Raw genomic sequence first — 22761 nt, 5'->3', positions numbered from 1 at the left:
ATTATTGCATCCCTTTATCACCCCCTTTTAAATACTAAGTCTTATACATACATACCATGCCATTTCCTTTGAATCTCCCTACCTGGCTAAAGCTTATTACGTCTATCTGGGCAATTATTCCGAAGTTTGAAAAAAAAATTAACAGAACAGTAAGCAGGGAGCTGCCAGGCCAGATTTCCTAAAGAAACGCTTCCTAGTGTTACTGTTACCTGAACAGGTACTATACAAACAATGCCACTCAGACTTTGCACTCTTAGTCTCCATCCGGTACCTGTGAGGTCTTCCCTTAGATTTTTGCTTAAATTCTATTTATTTCAAGTCCTGTCTCCTCCACGAAGCCTAGACAATTCACTGTAGGTCTCAGTGATTCTTCCACTTTCTTTAGCACTAAACTGTGACTATCACTCTTGATTTTTACCATAGACTGATCTCTGTTGGTGCAAGTTCCTTGAGGTCAGGGATTAAGCCTTTCCTAATCTTTGTCCCTACCCTGTATAATGTTCTACATACAACAAGTGACTAAAAATGTATTTTGATGATGGTGGTGATGATGTTTTAATATCTGAGGGCAAAATGGCTCCTTCTACCAGGTTGTAAGACAGAACAGTACTTGACTTGATTATAAGATGTAAAGTTTTCTAGAGCCTTAAGAGAAGGCTAAGAAAGTTACTACTCAGTAAAGATACATGGCTCAAAAAATTAAAACCATACTAGAGTAACTTGGTATTCAAATCATAATAACAGTTGCCTAAGCATACACATTTCCTTTCCCTTTTCTATTGTTTTATTAATCTTTACTTTTATTGAGGTCATTTTTTTTCCTGGCCAAAAATAGCTGAGGTATACAGTCTTTTTATAAGGGTGTCACTTCCTATCACAACCAATACAATATGGCTGAAATATTTTAGGTTCAGATTAAATTTGAAACATAACTTTTGAGTTTCCTCAGGAAAAAACAGAAAAATTAGAACAAGTTAGATGAATCACTTTTGAGTTAAGTAAATATTTTAGGAAAAATAAAGACAAGTTTAGGACCCCTAAGATAAAGATAAAAATAACATAATAATTATGGATATGAGAGTGAATTATTTGGCCACAAAGATCATTTATTTAGTTTTTCAAGAGAAGCAAGCAAAGAACATCTGTGAAGTGATTTGGTAACAAAATATAATAATAATTACTTCCATAAAACATCTGTAAAACGCATTTAGGCAAAGAGATGAAAGCTTATCTATAAATACAAATTAATGTTCCATTATGTTCCAAACTTACAAAATAGATTTTTAAACCTCTTGGCATGGGTTCTATCATGCGTTTTGGGGTCCACTGTGGCTGTCAGAAAAGAAAAAAAACAATTAAATACTAACAGCTTTGGATGCAGAATCAGCTTTTACAATATTTGTATGACGATAAGAATTTTCTATGAACTGATTCATGTTTGGAACATAACGAATTACTTTGTTTTGTCAGCAATTACTCCAAGGAAGAGTAAATATTTTGCTTTCAGAGTGACTATGTTGGCTGACTGTGGAACAGATGATTGTGGACTAGATTTTAGGTAAAGTTTTAATTAGCCTTTATATACACATAATCTGAATGGTGATAAAATTTCAGAAGACATTTTGGTGTGCTGAAAATACTTTAAATTCTCTGGGCCTCAGTTTTATCTGTAAAATACAGGGGACTTGGTTTGGGCTAGAATAGATAATGTTCTAGGTCCCTACCAGTTTTTAAATCTTATGAATCAAGAAAACCAAGGCTTCTACATACTCCACAAGTAACAAAATATGCTTTCAAAGTTCTCCCAAGCCCAAGATCCCTTTTAGAGAGGTGCAAGGAATTTTTTCATATTATTAATAAACGTTTGATTATCCAGAACATATGAGGCTGCATAAAAGACGAAACAAACACAAACAAAATGACTTGGCCTTTCTCAACTAACCTGGGCCTTCAGATCCCGACTCTCAGCAAGGGAAACCTATCTTTTCTGAAAACAGTGGAAATATCCAAACTATTAGGCTGTCCTTTGCCTAGCAGTGCTAAGAGGGGTCTTTGAATTCATTCCATAATTTGCTTCTATACCTTACCACTTACATATTCAACCAAGATTATACATTCAATTGTTCTCCCTAGATCAAATGTTAGAAAAGCCAGGGTTTATAGATGCTGCTCTCTAAGATATCTAAGCAATTTCCACTAGTTACCATGCCAAATACACCCTACTGTCCCCTTTAGAGGATCATCCCTTTAACTTGAAGACCAAGAAAAGTGATAGTAGATGAATCTCACTTTCAAAAACCCCTGTTTCTCAACAAAATTATGTGAATCATATCCAACAGGATTAAATGCACTAAGGGAACTTGCTATGTAAAGAAAAAGACATTTTTCAACGGGTAGGAGGAACAGAATCCAGAACTGAAAATAAAATAAAACTGAATTTTTAAAAAATGAAATTAAGAAATGGACAGAGATTAAACCTGTAATTCCATTTACATGAATACCTCCTAGTGAAAAACTTTCTCTACTAATGCAGGTCAGCATCTTCTCTGGAATTTAAGAGCACTCAGAGGTTTAAGTCACTTGATGAGTTATTTGTCAATTATTTGTCAATTCACTACACCATGCTGCCTCTCATTTTCTAAAAAATTAATTACAGTCACACATCCATCACCTTTGCTTTATTATTCTTTTTATTTGCAGTGTTGTAGTTAGTATGGACATTGTTTTACTGGTTCTAGTTCATTCTGAATCAGTTCGTACAAATCATCCTTTATCTGAATTTCCTATCTCTTATGGACAATAATATTCCAATAAAAATATAAAATAAGATGATTACTATAATGCAAATGGAAAGAATCACCATAAAAAAATTAAAAATGAACACTGAAAAACTACAAAGGAGTCAGCATGGCTCAAAAGAGCCATGTGAGAGGACACTCTACATGAACCCTTTGCAGAAGTCAGATAGCCACAAATGTGGTATAATGTCCATATTTTTAGACATTTGCATATATTCATCAGTTTTACCTGTTTTTCTTCTTTTTTTGTCCTTTAAAACATAATTTGTTATATGAGGTGGCTCTCTGGAGGAGGAAGGAAAGATACTGAGGATATTTTTGATGTTGCAAGAAAAAAAATATATCAAATATTTTTTAATTAGATACCTATTAACTAAGGAATGACTGGACAAATTATGACATAAGATTGTAAGGGACTATTACTCAGAAGCATGAAATGACAAGAGACAAATCCACAGAACCCTGGGATAACGATGGGGGGGGAAGGGAGTGGGGGGAGGTGGAAGCTATTAAGGAAACAAGTTAAAATATGAAGAGCACGAAAAAAAGTTTAGAAGGAGTCCTGGATAAGCTATGTCCTTTTAAAAAAATAAAGCTGTAACAGAGATTCATGGTATCACACACAGACCTCTTTTTCTATTCTTCTATGTATGAGGAAATGTCTATTTTTGTTTTTATCTGTCAAATTCAAAATAATAAAAAGAATATTCTAAAATAGATATTTGACCTAAATGTAATAGGTCATGTCTTAATTAGAAGAGAATGAGATCAAATACCTTTAACAACTATGGTTAGGTGTAGTGTTTTTAACCAAAAAACAAGAGATAGAGGAGATCACGAAAGATAAAATAATTTATTACATAAAATGAAAAAGCTTTTGCAAGAACAAGATCAATGTAGTTAAGATAAAAAGTGATGCCTACTGGGAAAAATCTTTGCATCAGTATCTCTGAGGGTATGTAGCAAGATATGTATGTATAAGGACAAATATATAAGATCAAGAGCTATTCCCCAATGGTAAACTGGTACAAGGAGATGAACAAATGATTCTCAAAAGAATTGTCAGTTACCAAATATGAAATATTTCTTCAAACTCTGATAAGACAAATGCAAATCAAAACAATCGTAAGGTTTCACCTCACAGCTGGCAAAGTACAAAGACAAGAAAAGATGGAAAAAGTCAATGTTGAAAAAGTTGCAAAAAAGGTATACTAATATAATAAATACACTGCTGAAAGAGATATAAATTGGTCTAACCACCCAGGAAAACAATTTGAAATTGTGCTTAAAAAAAAAAAGTTATGAAAATGTCCATATTCTTTGACCCAAAGACTTTACTGCTAGACATACTCTAATGAGAGCAAAGACAAAAAGAAAGATCACATTTAGAGTAAAATATTCATAGCAGCATTTTTTTTAAAAGCAGCAAAGAACTAGAAATAAAGCAGGTGCCCATCAATTGAGGAACTACTTAAACAAATTGTGCAATGTGATTATGATGGAATATTATGGCATTCTTAAAAAAATAGAGAGAACAGAGGCAAGGCCAGAAAGAAACACAGAGAAGTAGGACAATTTTGAAGGCAACATGTTGAACTTATACTTAAAAACAAAAGCAAGCTGTACATAATAGGAATCAACAATTTCATACACAATTTTTTTTCTGTTCAACTATCTTTTTGGAAATACTCACTTTATTAGATATTTGTTAAGTCAGTCCAGAATAAAAAAAATTTAAATATAATTACTGCATTGAAAGAAACAATGACTATGAAGAACTCAGATGCAAGGGAAAACTTCCATAAAGTAGAAGCAGGAAAACATCATGATTACAATCATGGAAATTAAAAAAAAAGAAAGAAAGAAACAGAACACTGAATAATTATAATACCCAAACTGGGCTCTACAGAAGAGCTGAGAAAATGAACCTCACTCCTTTCTCTGCTGAGGTGGCGGGGGCGGGGGGGGGGGGGGGGGGGGGGGGGGGGGAAGGGGGGAGGTGTGATACAGAGCTTAATTATACTGTTAGATACAGCTAATGTGGTGATTGGTTTTGCTAAACTATTTTTCTCTTACTTTTGGTTCTAGGAGATGGCTTGCTGAATAGGAGGGAAAAAGAGATACAGTAGGAAGTGAAGGTGATATAAAAGCAAAATATATCAATAAAAATAAGACTAAAAAGTATTAAGAATGGTAAAATTCAATTCTGATAGGAATATGAAGAAATAGGTACTTACACTGTTAAGACTATAAATTGTCGGGTCAGCTACATGGCACAGTGAGTAGAGCACTGACCCTGGAGTTAGGAGGACCTGAGTTCAAAGCAGGCCTCAGACACTTGACACACTTACTAGCTGTGTGACCTTGGGCAAGCCACTTAACCCCACCCTGCCTTCCCCTCTCCCCCCCAAAAAAGACTATAAATTGTTTTAAATATCCTTAAAGAGAAAATTGGCAACATAAAGGAAAAGCTACAAAACTGATCATACCTTTTGAACCAGTTATCCTACCACCTATATCCTAAAAAGATGGTGGTATAATATAGTATAAAGAGCTCTAAATTTGTTGGTCAGTCAACGAGGAATTTATTAAGCACCTACTATGTGCCAGGCACTGTGTTGAGCATTGGTGATACAAAGAAAGGGAGGAAAATGCCCTTGAGCTCACATTCTAATGCGGGAGACAACATGCAAAACACTATGTACATACGAAATACATACAGTGTAAAGAGGAGGTCTCTTGCAGAAGATGGGCTTTCAGCTAAGTCTTGAAGGAAACAAGGGGAGCTAGGAGATAGAAGTGAAGAAGGAGAGCATTCCAAGGCACTGGGGAAAGCCAGTGAAAAAGCATGAAGTGGGAGATGGTGTCATGTGTGAGGAACAGCAAGGAAGCCAGTGTTACAGGACTACAGAAGACTGGAAAGGTATGAAGGCATCAGATTAAGAAGGGCTGTAAAAACTAAAAAGAATTTTATATTTGACCTTAGAGGTAACAAGGAGCCATTAATTTGCTGATTGGGTAGGGGTGGGGGAATGACAAAGCATGGTCAGACTTATGTTTTGGCAACTGAATGAAGCATGAACTGGAACGGGGAGAAACTTGACACAAAGAAACCAAACAGCAAGCTACAGCAAGAGGAGAGAGGTGAAGTGATCGCCATCCTTTATCAGGGTGGCAGCTGTGTGAATGGAGAATGAGGCACATGAGAAATGTTGTGAAGTTAGAAAAGGGAAAGACTTGGCAACATATTTGGATACATGGGGTGAGTTCTAATAAGGAGTCAAGGATGATAATAAACTTGGGCAACTGGGAGGACGGTGATACCCTTGACAGCAACAGAAAAGTTTAAAAGAAGGAAGCAGGATTTGGGGTGAAAGATACTAAATTCTGATTTTGGACATCTTGGGTTTGAGATGTCTAAATGACATCCAGTTCCAGGAATCCAAAAGGCAATAGATGATGGAAGACTAAAGATTAGAAGAGATGTGAGGGCTGGATAAAAAAGATTGAAAATTCATCTGCATAGAACTCATAGGAGCTGATGGGATTGCCAAACAAAACAGCACAGAGGGAGAAGAGAAAAGGGCCCAGATCTGGAGTCAAATGACCTAGGTTCTAAACCTGCTCTGGTCATTTACTATCTCTGAGAGTTTCTTCTAGTGAATTAATCCCTGTGGATTTCTCCTAGGTAAAATAAGGGTGTTGTACTTGATGAAATTAAAACATTTTTTCTAGCTCTAAATCTATAATCCTAAAATTAAGCTACCCAGGCAAAAATATTCATAGCTACTTTAGTATTTTTAAAATTTTTATTGATAAGCTTTTGTTTTTACTGCTCAAGTTGTCCTCTATAGTCTCCCCCTCCCATTTAACAAAGAGCCATACTGTATGAAGATTTAAAAAAAAAAGAGTAAAATTTGCAAAACCAATCATTACATTGAAAACATTTGCAATTTTCTACACCAGCGGACCTCCTATCTGTGCGAAGGAACGAAAAGGGTGTCTTCTTGCATTTCTTCTTTGTTTTTGTAATTTCACAACATTTATTTTCGATTATTTTGTGATTGTTGCTTTTTCCATTTACATATTTGTAGTCATTGTGTATATTTGTTTTTGTTTCAGTTCATACAAGTTTTTCCATTCTTCTCTGGATTTGTCAGTCATCATTTGTTTCTTCTTATACCAAAGTAATATTTCTTTATATTCACGTACCATATTTTGTTTAGCCATTCCCTCAATCAATAGGTATCTACTTTGTTTTCCAGTTCTTTGCTACCACAAAAAGTAAAGTTGCTTTATTTCTAATCAGAAAACTTGGCCTCAGTCAACAGGTCCAGTGGCAGGGAAAAGACTGAATAAATTATGGTATATCAAATGTAATCAAATATTACTGAATTGTGAAAAAGTAAAGAACAAAAAGAAACATAGAATGATTTAAATGAAATGATGCAAAGAAAGTAGAATTAAAACAGAAAACATATTGGTTATAATTATGTAAAAACAATGACAGCAGCAAAACTTTATAGCATATAAACAAGATTAGAAGAGATATGGATTTAAGTCATTGCTATTAATTTGTTCAAATACTATTTTCTTTTATCAAAATGTAAATTGTGATTTCTTATATTTTTTGAGACAAAGTTTATAATAAAAAAATTTTTCAAAAGAAAGACCTGAACAAATGCACAACATGAAGAGGTATGTGTTTGTCATTTGACCTTTTAAAGCTGAGCTTCTTAACCTAGGCTCCATGAACTTGTTCTTTTTAATATTTTGATATCTACATTTTAATAATTTGTTTTCTTTATAACACTATGTATTATATATACTTTATAATATTATTTTATTTCACGCATTCAAAAACATTATTCTGGAAAGGGGTCCATAAACTTTACCACACTGCCAAAGGGATCCCTGACACAAAATAGGTTAAAAACCCTTGCTGTAGAGGGAGTACCCACATATCAGTGAAATCATGTATCCATACAAGTATTAAAGTAGCCTCAACAGAAACAATGACAAGGAACTACCTAGAGTTAATATATTCAAGCCTCCTGACACGAAATGTATTCCTGAAAATTCATATTTTAAAAAAGCATTAATAAACCAAATCATCTCAGTTTCCCAATCTGTAAAATGAGCAGCCTGGCCTTGACATACCTCTAAAGTTTTATAGCACTCCCCTTAAGGATGCTTTTTCACAGAAGACAATATTTTCTCTTTATACCTCTTAATTTTCTGATCTATAAATATGGATATTCCCGTATTAGGTTTTCTCAAATCAGTTCATGCCTGTAGAATACCTAGGCCACCTGTATGTGTGTACAGTTTTCTTATGTCTGACATAAATAGCTGTCCTTCTTGGCTTTGCCAACACTTGGGCATTGATTTGAGCAACTCACTTGTCTATTTATAAACATAAGAACATACTCTGAGTTCCATTTCCCAAAACCATAAAATGGATGATAATGCTTGGTCACTCACCTTTCTCCCAGGGGTGCTATGAAGATTAATTGATAAGTAATAATAAAGAGTTTCTAGTTGTAAAGTGCTACACAAAGCCTAAGGAATGTTTTCTGTGTTTCCCAAGTGCTGTAATAAAGCCTGCCATTTGCTTCAAAGCAGCAATTCAATTGTACCTTTAAACAATTAAATGTACTTTTGCAATTGACTTAACAATAAAATGCTCCAAAGGTTCATAACTGAGAAGCCATGTAGCATTTTTTTTTAATTCACAAAAGGAAGAAAAGCCCCAGCTGGACAGAACTTTTGACATTAGCATGTTGTTGTTAGTTCTTTTTTGGGGGGGGGGGGGGAGGATTCATCTTAGCAGCAACTGCTTATATGAATTGAAAGAAAGCAAACAGGACCATGATGACTATTAGTGGGCTAAGTACCTCCAATTAAGTATTGATTCCAATCTCCTAAAACAACTGTCAGCCATCTATCCCCACTCCTCCTTCAATTCAATCCCTCAAGCTATACATTCTATTAGTAGTTGCTGTTAACTGGAGAAAATTGTACTCAAAGGGTTCTATCGGTGATTCACAACCAAATTATGAAGTCAAGGCAGGTGAGGGGGGAAGAGAACAAGCATCTATTAAGCATCTATTAGGTGCCAAGAACTCCCCTAAGAGCTTTATAAATATTTCATTTGATTGTCCCAACAACCCTGGGATTATCCTCATTTTACAAATGAGGAAAGCAAGGCAGATAGAGGTGAACCGAATCTCCCGGGGTCACATAGTAATTAAATGTCTGAGGCTGGATTTGAATTCAGGTGTTCTGTAGTCCAAGACCAGTGCTCTATGCACTGTGGTGCCCCCTAGCCATCTCAAAGAGATCAAGAGAAGGGAAATGGGAATGCTAGCACTCCTGAGATGGAGGCCTATGTCAGTACTATAAAACAACCATGGCTGGAGGGGAAAACAACACACACTCTCCTGCCCAACACTGTACCAAGAATAAACACCCAATGAAAAGCATCTCACTTCAAAGAGTGAGTGAGAAGTTTTACCTGGACAACATACTTACTAACTAGCTCCATAGTTAATTAATAGTAAATAATTTTGTAACCTCCATATTCAACAAGAAACAATAGCTTAGGGTTAAACCATCAGAGGGTTAATTGAGCCCCCAGGACTTCTGCAGAGAAATGATGCGCATTATTCCAAGCACATGGTCTTACAGCTGGTTTTCCTTCCCATCCCCTCAGTTCATTCCCAGGAGCTTCCTAGGATAGTCTTTGTTGACTAGGTCTCATTTGTGCTCCCTCTGGAGGGGATTCAGGTCTGACTGGTGAGGCCAAGATCAATGACAGAAAAATGATCAACAAGCAGACAGAAAATAAACATCAGCTTGCCTGCCCCACTTCCCCATGTAGCTCTGACCCAATTTTGAACATTCTACCGAGGGAAATAATAATAATCTATCCAGACCACAGCTATCTGTATTATTCTGTGGCTAGGTTACACAAACCTATCCTCACGTTCTCTCTCTTACAGCCATAAAGAGGTTTAACCACTGTATAGACTGTGTCTGAGACTCAGGCTGAACTCATCTAAATTATTTATTAGAAAGAAAACACGACATATGAATATAGGCTAAGAGAACTGGAAAAGAGAAAAAGAGCTTTAATAAAAGCCAACACAATGAACTGAGAGTGAACTAAGATGACAAAATGAGGGGGCTAGGTGATTATCACTAAAGTTCCTTTCATCTCTAAAAGCTCTAAAATTCAATCAACAAGCATTTATTAAGCACTTACTATGTGCCAGGCACTGTGCTAGGCACTAAAGATAGAAAGAAAAAAATGAAAACAGTCTATGCTCTCAAGAACTTTACATCTCAGAGAAACAGAATGTTTATATACTGGGGTAGTTGCAAAATAAATGCAAGGTAATTTAGTCGAATGAAGGTACTAGCAGTTGGGGGGAATCAAGAAAGCCTCCATGTAGAAACTTATGTAGGAGCTAAACTTCAAGATTAATTAGGGACTCTAAGAGGAGGTTTAAGAACAGAGGACATTCTAGGTATTGGGGACAGGCAGCACAAAGGCAAAGAGACAGGAGACAAAGTATCATCTCTGAGTAATAGCAAGAGGACCAATTTGGCTAGATCAGAGAATACATGTATAATAAAGCTGGGAATGCAGTTGGAGGCTAGGTTGAAAACATTTTTAAAAGGCAAATTGGGTTTATATTTGATCCTAAAGGTAAGAGGAAGCCAATAGAGTTTACTAATTAGTGCTTTAGGAAAACCACTTTGGCAGCTATGTGGAAGACAGAATGGAAAGGGGAGAGAGCTGAGGCAGGAAGACCAGTAAGGAGGCTATTTCAATAATCCAGGCAAGAAGTGATAACATGTTGGCTGTGTGACTGAAGAGAAGAGATGAAATGTGAAATACTATGGAGGAAGAATCAACAAAATGTGGCAATTAACTGAGTGTATGGAGCTGTGAGGTGGAGGGTAAGGGAGAGTGAAGAGTCAAGAATGATTCCAAGGTTATTTACCCGAATAAGACTAGAAATGTGGTGGTGCTTTCAATAGAAATAGGGAAATTCAGAAAAGGGGAGCAGAGAAGAAAGAGTTCTTTTCCTGCCTTGTTCAGTTTGAAATCCAATTCAAAATGTCCAAAATGCATTTGGTAATGCAGAACTAGAGTTTGAGGTGGAGATTAGGGATAGATAGAGAAATCTGGAAGTCAACTGAACAGAGATCATTAAATCCATGGAAGCTGAGAAGGGAGGGTGAGTGGGGATGGGTGGGAGGGGGGCTCAGCAAAGAACTCTGAGGAGTAGGAGAACCAAGAGTCACAAAAACCAAGAGAAGTCAAAATAATCAAACGAGAAGGTGGTTAACAGTATCAAGTGTCGCAGAGAGATCAAGAATGAGGACTAAAAAAAGACCATCAGAACTGGCAAGTAATAATTACTGATAACCTCATAAAGAGTTTCATCTGAGTGATGAGGTTGACAGTCATACTGAAAAGGGTAGAGAAGAAAAGGATAGAGAAGAAAGGTCAGGGAGATGAGAAGCCAAAATGGCAGAGTAGTAGGAACCAATACAATGAGCTCCCTGACAAAATTACTCCAAACAGACCTAGAAAATGCAACAGATGAAATTTTGTTGGTTTTTTTTTTTTGGAGGAGGGAAGGCAGGGCAATTGGGGTTAAGTGACTTGCCCAATGTCACAAAGCTAGTAAGTGTGTCAAGTGTCTGAGGCTGGATTTGAACTCAGGTCCTCCTGACTCCAGGGTTGGTGCTCTACTCACTGTGAAATTTTGATCGGGAAATAAAATGTCACAGTGAATCAGTCATTCTGCTAGCCTCAGTCAGTACTGGGACAGATGGAGAAGCCTAAGAACAATGGGAATATAATCAGGCAAAAAGCACATCTTGTAAAGGGAGAAACTGTGTACCACTACAAAGAGAAGACCCAGACCTGGGTACCTCCAAACCTATACAGGGTTACTGCAATCAGGACAGGTGCAAACTGATAATTTCTTACCCACTACCAAGTTCTAAGTCATAGATCAAGGGTGGACTTTGAAGTGGATCTGTGCCCATCCAGCACTTTCTCCCCTTCCCAGCAAGCAACAGGTTCAGAAGCAATCTGCATGTGATCTGATCTCAGGATCAGAATAGGGTCCAAGTTCTAGCTTCTAGTCCAATCTGAAGCTTGAATAAGAATAATAAAGGCAGAACTCTCAGACCAATGAGGAGCTTCAAGTTCTGTCACTCAGAACCAACAGAACATTGCAGCTAGCTGATAATGGCTGAGTCCAGTAGTAGTCTACTGTTACTCAGACCCAAATCCAAGTCAGAGCCAAACCCAGAGCTCAGACAAGGTGGGTAGCAATCAGACTTTGCCCTAAATGATACCACCTGGGGAACACTCAAAGCTTGCAGGTCCCCAGCCTGAGCCATCACTGAGGTCCTGGAATAACCTATCAGCAGCAACAGGACCAGCCCAGACCTTCCCTCCAGAAGTACACAGAGCCTGGCTCTAACTTCAATTCTGAAGTCAAGAAGAAAGCTGGAAGAATGAGCAAATAAAAAAATAATCCCATATTGAAAAAAAAAATAGCAGGGAAGCTCAATACACAAACCCAGAAGAAGAGAACAACTCCAAAACAAGTACGAGCAAAGCCTCAGAAAAAAACATAATCTGGGTAAAAATTAAACTAGAATTCCTAAAAGAGATGAAGCAAGAATTTAGAAAAGAATTTTAAAATGTTTTAATAAATGAAATGAGAGTACTTGAGGAAAAAAATGGGGGAAAATGAGAGCTATAGAAGAAAGAATTGGAAAGAAAAGTAGCAGAAAAGCACAACCTTGTCCAGGAAAAACAAAAAACCTCATTGAAAATTCAAATGGACCAGATAGAAGCGATTGACTCCATGAGACAATATGGAAAAATTAAAAGGTCAAAAGATTGAGAAAAAAAAAAATGCAAAGTATCTCATAGCAAAAACAGCTGACCTGGAAACTAGTCAAGAAAAATTTAAGAATCATCAGATTATATGAAAACCAAAACTAAAAAAAAGAGCCCAGACATCATATTTTAAGAAATTTAGGGAAAAAAAAAACAAACTGCCCAGATCTCTTAGAATCAGAGCACAAAGTGGAAATAGAAAGAATATACTGGTCACCTCCTGAAATAAGTACCAAAATGAAAACTCCCAGCAACATCACAGCTAAACTCTAGAGCTTGCAAGTCAAAGCAAAATACTGCAATCAGCTAAAAAGAAAGAATTCAAGTATTAAGGGGTCACGGTCAGGATCTAAAATGATTTAGCACCTAAAACTAAAAAGGAGCAGAGATCTTGGAATGCAATATTCCAAAAGGCAAAAGACACAGGTTTACAGCCAAGAAAAACTTACTTAGCAAAACTGAAATATAATCCTACAGGGGGAAAAAATGGACCTTTAATGAAATAAGAGGAGTAAAAAGAAACATAAAAAGGTAAACACAAATGATGATAAGGGAATAAAATAAGTATGAACTGCTTACGTTAAAATATGGAGAGATGATAAATGTGTTGTCCTCTCTGAACCCTACCAACATGTGGGGTCAAAAGGAAGTCTAATTATACAAAACGTCTAGTAGTGGTTCTACTATATCTTGATGATCTTATGAGAAGAATGGAAAGAGAGAAGAAGAATACACTGGAGAGACGGGAAAAGAGTATTAGAGAAAATTATCTCACATAATCAGGCTGGGCATTCTCATCTGAACTGGTCAAAGGAGGGAAGTATACACACACACACACACACACACACACACACACAGTCGGGTGCAAAAATACATTTCACTCAACAGGGAAATACAAAGAAAAGAGGAGAAGGGAGAAAGGGGAAATAGAAAGAGTACAGGTTAAGGGAAGGATTAATCTTAAGCAAAACAAATATAAGGATGTACAAAATATTTGTAGTTTTTTGTGAGATGGCAAAGAATGAGAATCTGAGGGGATGCTCATAAATTGGGTGATAGCCGAAGAAGTTATGGTACTTTAAAATGTAATGGAGTACTATTGTATTGTAAAAAAAATGAAAGGAATGGTTTCAGAGAAAGCTAGGAAGATTCATATGAACTGATGCAGAGTGAATAGAACCAGGAGAACAATTTATATCCAAAGACAAACAACCATGAAAGAATTTGGAACTCTGATCAGTGTAATGACCAACCAGTATTCCAGAGGACTGACTAAAGATGAAAAACATGCTACCTACCTCCCAAAAGAGGTGGAAAGACTCAGAGTGCAGAATGAGACACATATTTTTGGACATAGAAAATGTGGAAATCTGTCTTGCTTCACTATACATTGTTGTAACACAGGTTTTTATTTTTATTGCATTCTCAATTGGTGGAAGGAGAAGGAAAATCTTAGCTGGTTGAAAACAATAAAACATCTGCACACATATATATACACATGTGTATATAGATATATGTGTGTGTGTGTGTGTATATATATATATATATGGGGTCAAAAGGGATCAGACATGACTGAAAAATGACAAAACGACATTGGGAAGGAAGGAAAGTGAAGCCAGAGCAAGAGAGATGTCTTAGGAGAGTACTGAAGTGCAGAGGGACTGAGGTCACAATAAGGACAAAGAACAAGTATACACACACACACACACACACACACACACACACACACACACGCACACACGTATGCAACAAGTATAGATGTTCTTTTCCAGGAGTTCAGCTGAGAAAGGAGAGGTTTGGTAGGGTCAAATTTTTTTTATGTGGATAAGGGAGACATGGGCATTTTTGTAGAAAGCAAGAAAGGAATCAAAAAGGGAAACAATGAAGATTAGGGAGAAAGGTAACATGATTGTGGGGGAAATCTGATGCAAGGGGTGGGACCAGAGGTTCCTGTTGGCCTTGATGAGGACCATCTGTCCATCAGAGAATGGAGTAGAAGAGAGAGTGAAGAATGATTTCAAAGGGTTGTGAGATGTAGAAAAATGAAGGAAGAGTTCACATGAAATGGCCATTATTTACTCAGTAACATATAAGCCATAATCCATAGCTGAAAGGGTGAAGGGAGGGAGTGGTGTTGGCAGCCTAAAGAGAAAAGGTTTGGAATAGCTTCTGTAGGAAGTGTGATAAAGAATAAATGAGCAAAAATTAAAAAGACTGCCTTGCCACAGTTAGTGTCCAGTTAAGACTAGATAACAAATCTGGAGTGGACTCAGTCATCATGGACTTCCTCCAGATCCATTCAGCAGCAAACAAGTAGGAATAGAGGAGACAAATGATGGGAGTTACCTTGGAATGGGGCTCGGCAAGGCATAAGTAGAAATGGGACAAGGAATCTGAGAATACAGGACAGTATAATGTTTGATTACAAAGTAGAGATTGGGATTCCTAGCTAGTCAGGCAGGTCAGTTAATCGTGTTTGCTTCAATTCCTCATCTATAAAATGAGATGGAAAAGGAAATGGCAAACCACTCCAGCATCTCTGCCATGAAAAGTCAAAAATGGGGTCACAAGGGATCAGACACGACTGAAAAATGACAAAACGACATTGGGAAGGAAGGAAAGTGAAGCCAGACAAGAGAGATGTCTTAGGAGAGTACTGAAGTGCAGAGGGACTGAGGTCACAATAAGGACAAAGAACAAGGAAGAGTTATAAAAGGTTCTCATCAAATAAAAGAACTTTAAAATTCTTGATCATGGAACTAGACTACTTATGGATTACAGATCAAGATATAACTACCCCTGTGCATAGATGAGGTAGAAGAGAGTAATAGGTCATGGTAGGTTAGTTGACTGAGGAACATCATTATAAATGTTGAAGTCCTCTAGTACGAGGATAAGAGCATAAGGTCTGGCAGAGGAGAAGATTGTGAACCAGAAACTGACCTCCTTGAGGAAGAAGGGGAAACAACCAAAGGGCTGGTAGATAACTGGCACTAAGATCTGAACTGGGTGAGATTTTTGGATAGTATATCCTCAAAGGAGAGGCTGCTGAGTAATGGTAACAGAGAATCTGGATTTGAAAATGGAGATCAAAGAGTATTCTAAGAGATTTTATGATTAGAATTCCAACTATTGCCTTCTATAACTTCATCAGGTAAATGATTTGAGAGTTTAAAGGAATCAAACACCAAAGAATTAAGAGGCATTTTTGAAGCGGGGGCGGAGCCAAGATGGCAGCAGGAAAGTAGGGACTAGCATGAGCTCCCCCACCGAGTCCCTCCAAAAACCTATTAAAAAATGGCTCTGAACCAATTCTAGAACAGCAGAACCCACAAAACAGCAGAGGGAAGCAGGGCTCCAGCCCAGGACAGCCTGGATGGTCTCTGGGTGAGGTCTATCCCACACAGACCTGGGAGCTGGGAGCAGAGCAGAGCCCAGCATGAGCGGTGCGAACTAACCAGGCACGGACCAACCAGACCAGGAGCCAGGCGGAGCAGGCCCTAGCGCCCTGAATCAATGAGCTGCAGCAGTTACCAGACTTCTCAACCCACAAACACCAAAGACTGTGGAGAAGGTTAGTGGGAAAAGCTGTGGGAGTGGAAGGAGTTCGCAGTTCTGCTACCAGCCCCAGGGGCAGCGGAGGTGGGGCAGCTACAGCTGCAGTTGCTTCTGGCCCCAGGCCCACCTGGTGGGAGGAATTAAGTGGCTGATCAGAGCAGGAGTGCACAGCCTGCTGAAGATTTAAGCCCAGTCCGGGTTGGGGGTTCTTAGGGAAGGAGTAGTGCTGGTGTGGCACAGCTGGCACATCCCCCCCAAACGTGGAACACAGAACTCTTTAGTCTACAAGCAGTCATACCCCGCTGAAAAAGTCAAGGGTCAAGTTAGTTGGTTGGGAATATGGCCAGGCAGCGAAAGCACACCCAGATTCAGTCTCAGACTTTGGATTCTTTCTTTGGTGACAAAGAAGACCAAAACATACAGACAGAAGAAGTTAACAAAGTCAAAGAGCCTACAACAGAAGCCTCCAAAAAAAACATGAACTGGTCCCAGGCCATGGAAGAGCTCAAAAAGGATTTGGAAAAGCAAGTTAGAGAAGTAGAGGAAAAATTGGGAAGAGAAATGAGAAGGATGCGAGAAAACTATGAAAAACAAGTCAATGACTTGCTAAAGGAGACCCAAAAAAATACTGAAAAATACACTGAAGAAAACAACACCTTAAAAAATTGACTAACTCAAATGGCAAAAGAGCTCCAAAAAGCCAATGAGGAGAAGAATGCCTTGAAAGGCAGAATTAGCCAAATGGAAAAGGAGGTCCAACGGACCACTGAAGAAAATACTACCTTAGAAATTAGATTGGAGCAAGTGGAAGCTAGTGACTTTATGAGAAATCAAAATATTATAAAACAGAACCAAAGGAATGAAAAAATGGAAGACAATGTGAAATATCTCATTAGAAAAACCACTGACCTGGAAAATAGATCCAGGAGAGATAATTTAAAAATTATTGGACTACCTGAAAGCCATGATCAAAAAAAGAGCCTAGAAACCATCTTTCAAGAAATAATCAAGGAGAACTGCCCTGATATTCTAGAGCCACAGGGCAAAATAAAAATTGAAAGAATCCATCGATCGCCTCCTCAAATAGATCCCCAAAAGAAATCTCCTAGGAATATTGTCACCAAATTCCAGAGCTCCCAGATCAAGGAGAAAATACTGCAAGCAGCCAGAAAGAAACAATTTGAGTATTGTGGAAACCCAATCAGAATAACCCAAGATCTGGCAGCTTCTACATTAAGAGATCGAAGGGCTTGGAATGCGATATTCCGGAGGTTGATGGAGCTAGGATTAAAACCTAGAATCACCTACCCAGCAAAACTGAGTATCATGCTCCAAGGCAAAATATGGATTTTCAATAAAATAAAGGACTTTCAAGCTTTCTCAGTGAAAAGACCAGAGCTGAATAGAAAATTTAACTTTCAAAGAATTAAGAGGTGAATTAAATGTGAGGCAAAAACCACCCCAGGAGAAAGAACTATTTACAAAAACAGGAAAAGTAAGATCCCAGGAGCATAGATAAAAAGAAACTTAGAAGTTATCCAATCTAGGACATTTTACAGATGAGGCAACAAGAGTGCCAGATATATTATATGACCTGACCAAGATCACAAAGACAGATTCCAATTTTCAAAGCATTGAGCAGAATAAAGTCTTTTTTCCATTAAAAACAACAATCCTTAGTAAGGCAAGGTTTCTATCAGATTCATATGTATTATCAGCAAAACATACTATTTTTATTATTAAAAACACACACACACACACACACACACACACACTGCTTGCATCTCTACAGATAGGAAGTTTGGGAGCAATACAAGGTAAGTCTATTATTCCAAGAAACCAGCTTTATTTAGACCATGTGTCATGGATCCCTTTAGCAGTCTGGGTGAAGCCTATGGACTCCTTCTTTAAATGATACTTTTAAGTGAATAAAATAAAATACAAAGGCTTACAAAGAAAACCTATTATATTAAAATAACATTACAAAAATAATTTTTTAAAAAAATTTACAGACCAAAATTAAGAACTCAAGAATTAAGCTAAGTGTTGTCTGCAGACTTCTAGGAACTCTCCCATCATTCATATGGGAATCTTTTGTAAACACTGGGACAAGGCAAAGTAAAAAAAAAATAATGATAATATTAGTAAAACGAGAAGGAAGATTTTAAAGGGATGGCAACCATGGCTAAAAGTTAATTTGCATGGATAGAAGAACAAAAAGAGAAATGAGAGGACTGTTACAAAGAAAAAATCCTCAAATAATCACATAATTTTAGGGTTGGGAAGATCTCACTGGCCATCGAAGACAACCCATACCCCAAAAGGAACCCGCACTATGTTACATTTGACAAGTAGTCATCCAAAGTCTTTCCTTAAAGATCTCTAATAAGGTGGAGAAAGAAGTCACCACTTCCAGAACCTGCTCATTCCACTATGGGACAGCTCTGTTAGGGAGTTTTTCCTGACATCAGCCTAAATTGTTAAATTCCCACATGTAAAACAACAATTATTGTGGATATCTGCTTATGAAAACAATCTAAAGAAGGTATCAGATGCCCAAGAAAGTTTGCCACATTTGGACAGATTCCATCATAATACAAAACACAAAAATTGTTTCACCAAAATTCATCACGTACCTTGTACTATTTTCTATACTAAGGGTAAAAGGTTTGCTCAATACCATCAACACAACAAATCTTCCTTGTGACCAATGACATACATCTACTGGACTATAAGCATTCAGTCTGTGGTCATAGAATAGGGTTATTTTATTCTCTAGAGCTAACTATAGCTCATCTAGGAATTTAACAGAAATTTTGACCTCATTAACTCAAACTAACCCATTACAAAACAATTGGGAACCCCTTACCAAGACAGTCTTGTTTACTAGGAGTGATGAAAATGAATAGTACAAACTAGCACTTCCCAATATAAATACCAATCTCAAGGGAAACAATTTCAAATGTGGACAGGTACTTACTGGAGGATTAATAAAGTTCTAATATTCTGATTGGTCAGTCAATATATATCTATCAAGCTTCCTAAGATTCATTCTCAAATGGACATTTTTCCTAGGGCTAAGGCCAGAATAAAAATGTCTATCCAAAAAATGGAAGGGAAGAGAGCAATTAAGTGATGGGGAAAAAAAAAGACAGTGATAGGAGCTAATTCTTCTTCTATTAACTAGATAGTACATAAAAGGAGAGCTCAATTCAATGTTACATAAGACTCAGTTTTCACTCTGAAGATGAACAAAAGAAACTAGTAAAGTTAGTGGCAGCACCTGAAGATTATTATGCAACAAGGACTGGCAGTAGTAACATCCTTATTAATCCATCAATAGCTGAACACTCCATAGCATCTCCTGGTGTTCAGTCTTCATCCTCACATCATCATTTATCATTTAACAAAAGTTTTGGAACTCAGGAAAACACATAATAAACAATTTCAACAGGAAGATCTATTAACATGCACTACCACCCAATTTTAAATGTCTACTTTTAATTAAGTTCATCTGTATGTTTTTTGACACTTGCTTAGATGACATATAATTAAAAAAGCTGAAGTCTAATTAGGGATATCACATACGGACACAGACACACGCACAGAGAGAGAGAGAGAGAGAGAGAGAGAGACGCTGCAGTAGGGAAGATTTAGATTCATAGATTTAGAGCTGGAAGAAAGTTTGGAAGTCATATAGTCCCGTTGAGGAAACTTAGGACAAGAAAGGTAAAGTGAAGAATAACAGGAATTATTTCTTCTTAACTACATGGGGTACATACAAGGAGAACCAGGTTAATTCCTAGTCAGTGGGAGAAAAAAAGATGTCAGCATTTATCAAATTTTTCGGATTAACCCAGTATTCCAATGCTATCTTTCTTGAACCAGATGTAGAAAAACTTTGAAGAAAGTAACACATGTTAAAACAAATTCCAGAAAACAATGTGAGATTATATGAACTAGATTCTTTTGGGATTCAATACTCTTCCATTTAAAACAAGCCACCTTTCACTAAGAAAAATGAATGCTGTCCTTTAAAAATACCTATTTTCATTAAGCTGGAAATCCTGATGACGCATACGATGTTTTTGCAAAGCACCTGCTGCAGACTCTAGTGCTATAAGATGGAGATGGGAAGCAGGATATACAATGGCTCCTTTTGGCTCTATATTCTTAGCTTGGTCCTTGATTTACTCCTACTTATTCACATGTCAAGAAATTATCTATACCTATCCCTGAGATTGGGGAGGGATGGTGAGCAGTTTAACAAAACACTCAGAGAGAGGAGGATCATCAGCATCATTATCATTATATTTAACAGCTATCATTTACATAGAATTTTAAGGTTTGCCAAGTACTTTACAAATGTTATGTCATTTTATACTCATAACAATCCAGGGAGATAGGTACTATTATTTTTCCCCATTTTATAGAGATGAAATTGAGTCAGAGGCTAACATAGGTCACAGAAGCTAGTAAGCGTCTGAAGCTGGATTTGAACTCCTATCTTCCTGACTCCAGGTTCAGCACTCCATCAACCGTGTTACTTAGCTGTCTACTACACTGCCAGCTCGATGCGAAAAGTAAATGTAAATGACTATCGCAATATATAAATCCAAAGAAATAACTACTGTAAAGTCCTAAAATGTTGGTAATTACCTCTTTCATCTCCTTTCCTATCAGGATAGAATCTGGCTATTATTTTTAGCTCATTACACTCTGTTTTACTCAGTAGGTTAAATTCATCGTCTCAGTGTGTCCCTATAATGTATGGTGACCAAACTGCTCTTTCTTCACAGCCCAACAGAGAGAGAAGCTGAGTCATATCAGAAGAGTTTCACATGGTAGTTCTTACACATTCCCTCTATGCCTGTCTCTTAACTTGGGGCACTGCTGTTTAATCTCTCTAGACAGGTGTTTATTTCTGGTTAAAGAATCATGGATAACAAATTCTACATTTTTAGTTACATCTAACCAAGGAATTTAATACTAATGAGTTCTGTCTACACGAGAACAAAGTGCAGTGTTAATTGTTTCCTTATGTAACATTGAGACAAATGGTTTCAATACTTTTTAAACTATTCTTGTCTACAGATTTGCCCAGATTTCCAGAAACCAGACTTCCCAGCAACCTCAATTACCTCGTAAGGATTATCTCTGTGATTCATACTAGGAGAAGTCTGTGATGGGATCATAAGGAGTATGGTATCCGGAGATATCGTACCTACAAATGGTACCATAGACCTAGTTCTTGAATCAATTATTTATTTCACTTTCCATAAGCCAATCCCCTCAGGACTGTCTGTGCATGATAGGAAATGGATGACTTTACAATGATCTGGAAATAACACTGGGTTTGAGGAATCACCTGGGAGCATTACATATTAAATCATGGCTGGAAAGGACTCATGATTGGTTTCAGACTAGTTAGCAATCACTCTAACTGCTGCACACACACAGTGGGCCTTTTTCTACTCCTAAGAATGTTTCCCCATTATTGGGTTCCTCTTTGTACCTGTGGTGGCTATGGTTCTGTGGAGCCCCATAAGCAACAGAGGCCTGAAGGAGAACAGGCAAGTAGCAGTGATGGGAATGGTTTCCCCGGAGCCCAGAACAGGGGCCCTGAGAGATAATCTCTCCTTCCCTCTCCCTACCCCACTAGCCCTCCCAAGGAGATAAGCTTGAGCAGAGGCTGTGGGAGGAGAACAAGCTGAGGCTTGGGAGAGGTGTGGATGGCTGGAGCAAGGGCTTAAGTTGATAAGCCTGGCTCCAGAGGACTGTGTTAGAAGAGTGAATGTCTTTGAGATTATATTGTATGTGGAGTTTTGAAACAGGAGCAGAGAACAGCCTTCGTACAGACTTGGTAGGAGCAGTTGGTGAGGTGAGACAACAATCAGATGGCTGCCGACATAATGACCCAGTCAGAGCAAAGGACTGCCTGTGTGAGAACTTTGGAAAAGTGAGATGGACAGCTGTGAGCTAGTGGTGAGCTGCCTGCAAGTCGACTTTGGAAAGGTGAGAGCAGGGAGCTGCCTGCATCAAGATTCGGGCAGAGGCAAGGAGCTGCCAGAAAGAGCTGAACAACCACGAACTCAGGAGCTTGGAGTTCAGCCCTGGGGCAAATTGAAAACTTTGCTGCGAAGTGCTGAGTTTGCTTTTTTGCTGCCTTCTCCTGGGACTGTTTGGGATCCAGGAGGAAGTGCAGTTGTCTATGGTGGAGGGTGGAGTGCCTTGGACCCCCAGGGACCCCACCCTATTGGCTTTATTGCCCAGCCATCCCTCAGGACTTGGAAGTGGGGGCTGGAACAGTGTGGAAAGAACCGACCCCCAAGAGAACTTTATTTGGACGTTTTTGTTTTCATTGGGACTTTGCTAATTAAAGCATGCTGGTACCTGAGGTTACTGGGAGGAAGCCTACAAGGGTAGTGTGGGGAGAAGGACCCACCCTCAAGAAGGACTTTACTTGGA

Source organism: Trichosurus vulpecula, chromosome 9 (genome assembly GCF_011100635.1).
Source record: "Trichosurus vulpecula isolate mTriVul1 chromosome 9, mTriVul1.pri, whole genome shotgun sequence".
In the NCBI taxonomy this organism is placed as follows: domain Eukaryota; kingdom Metazoa; phylum Chordata; class Mammalia; order Diprotodontia; family Phalangeridae; genus Trichosurus; species Trichosurus vulpecula.
Note: the sequence above shows the minus strand (reverse complement) of the source record.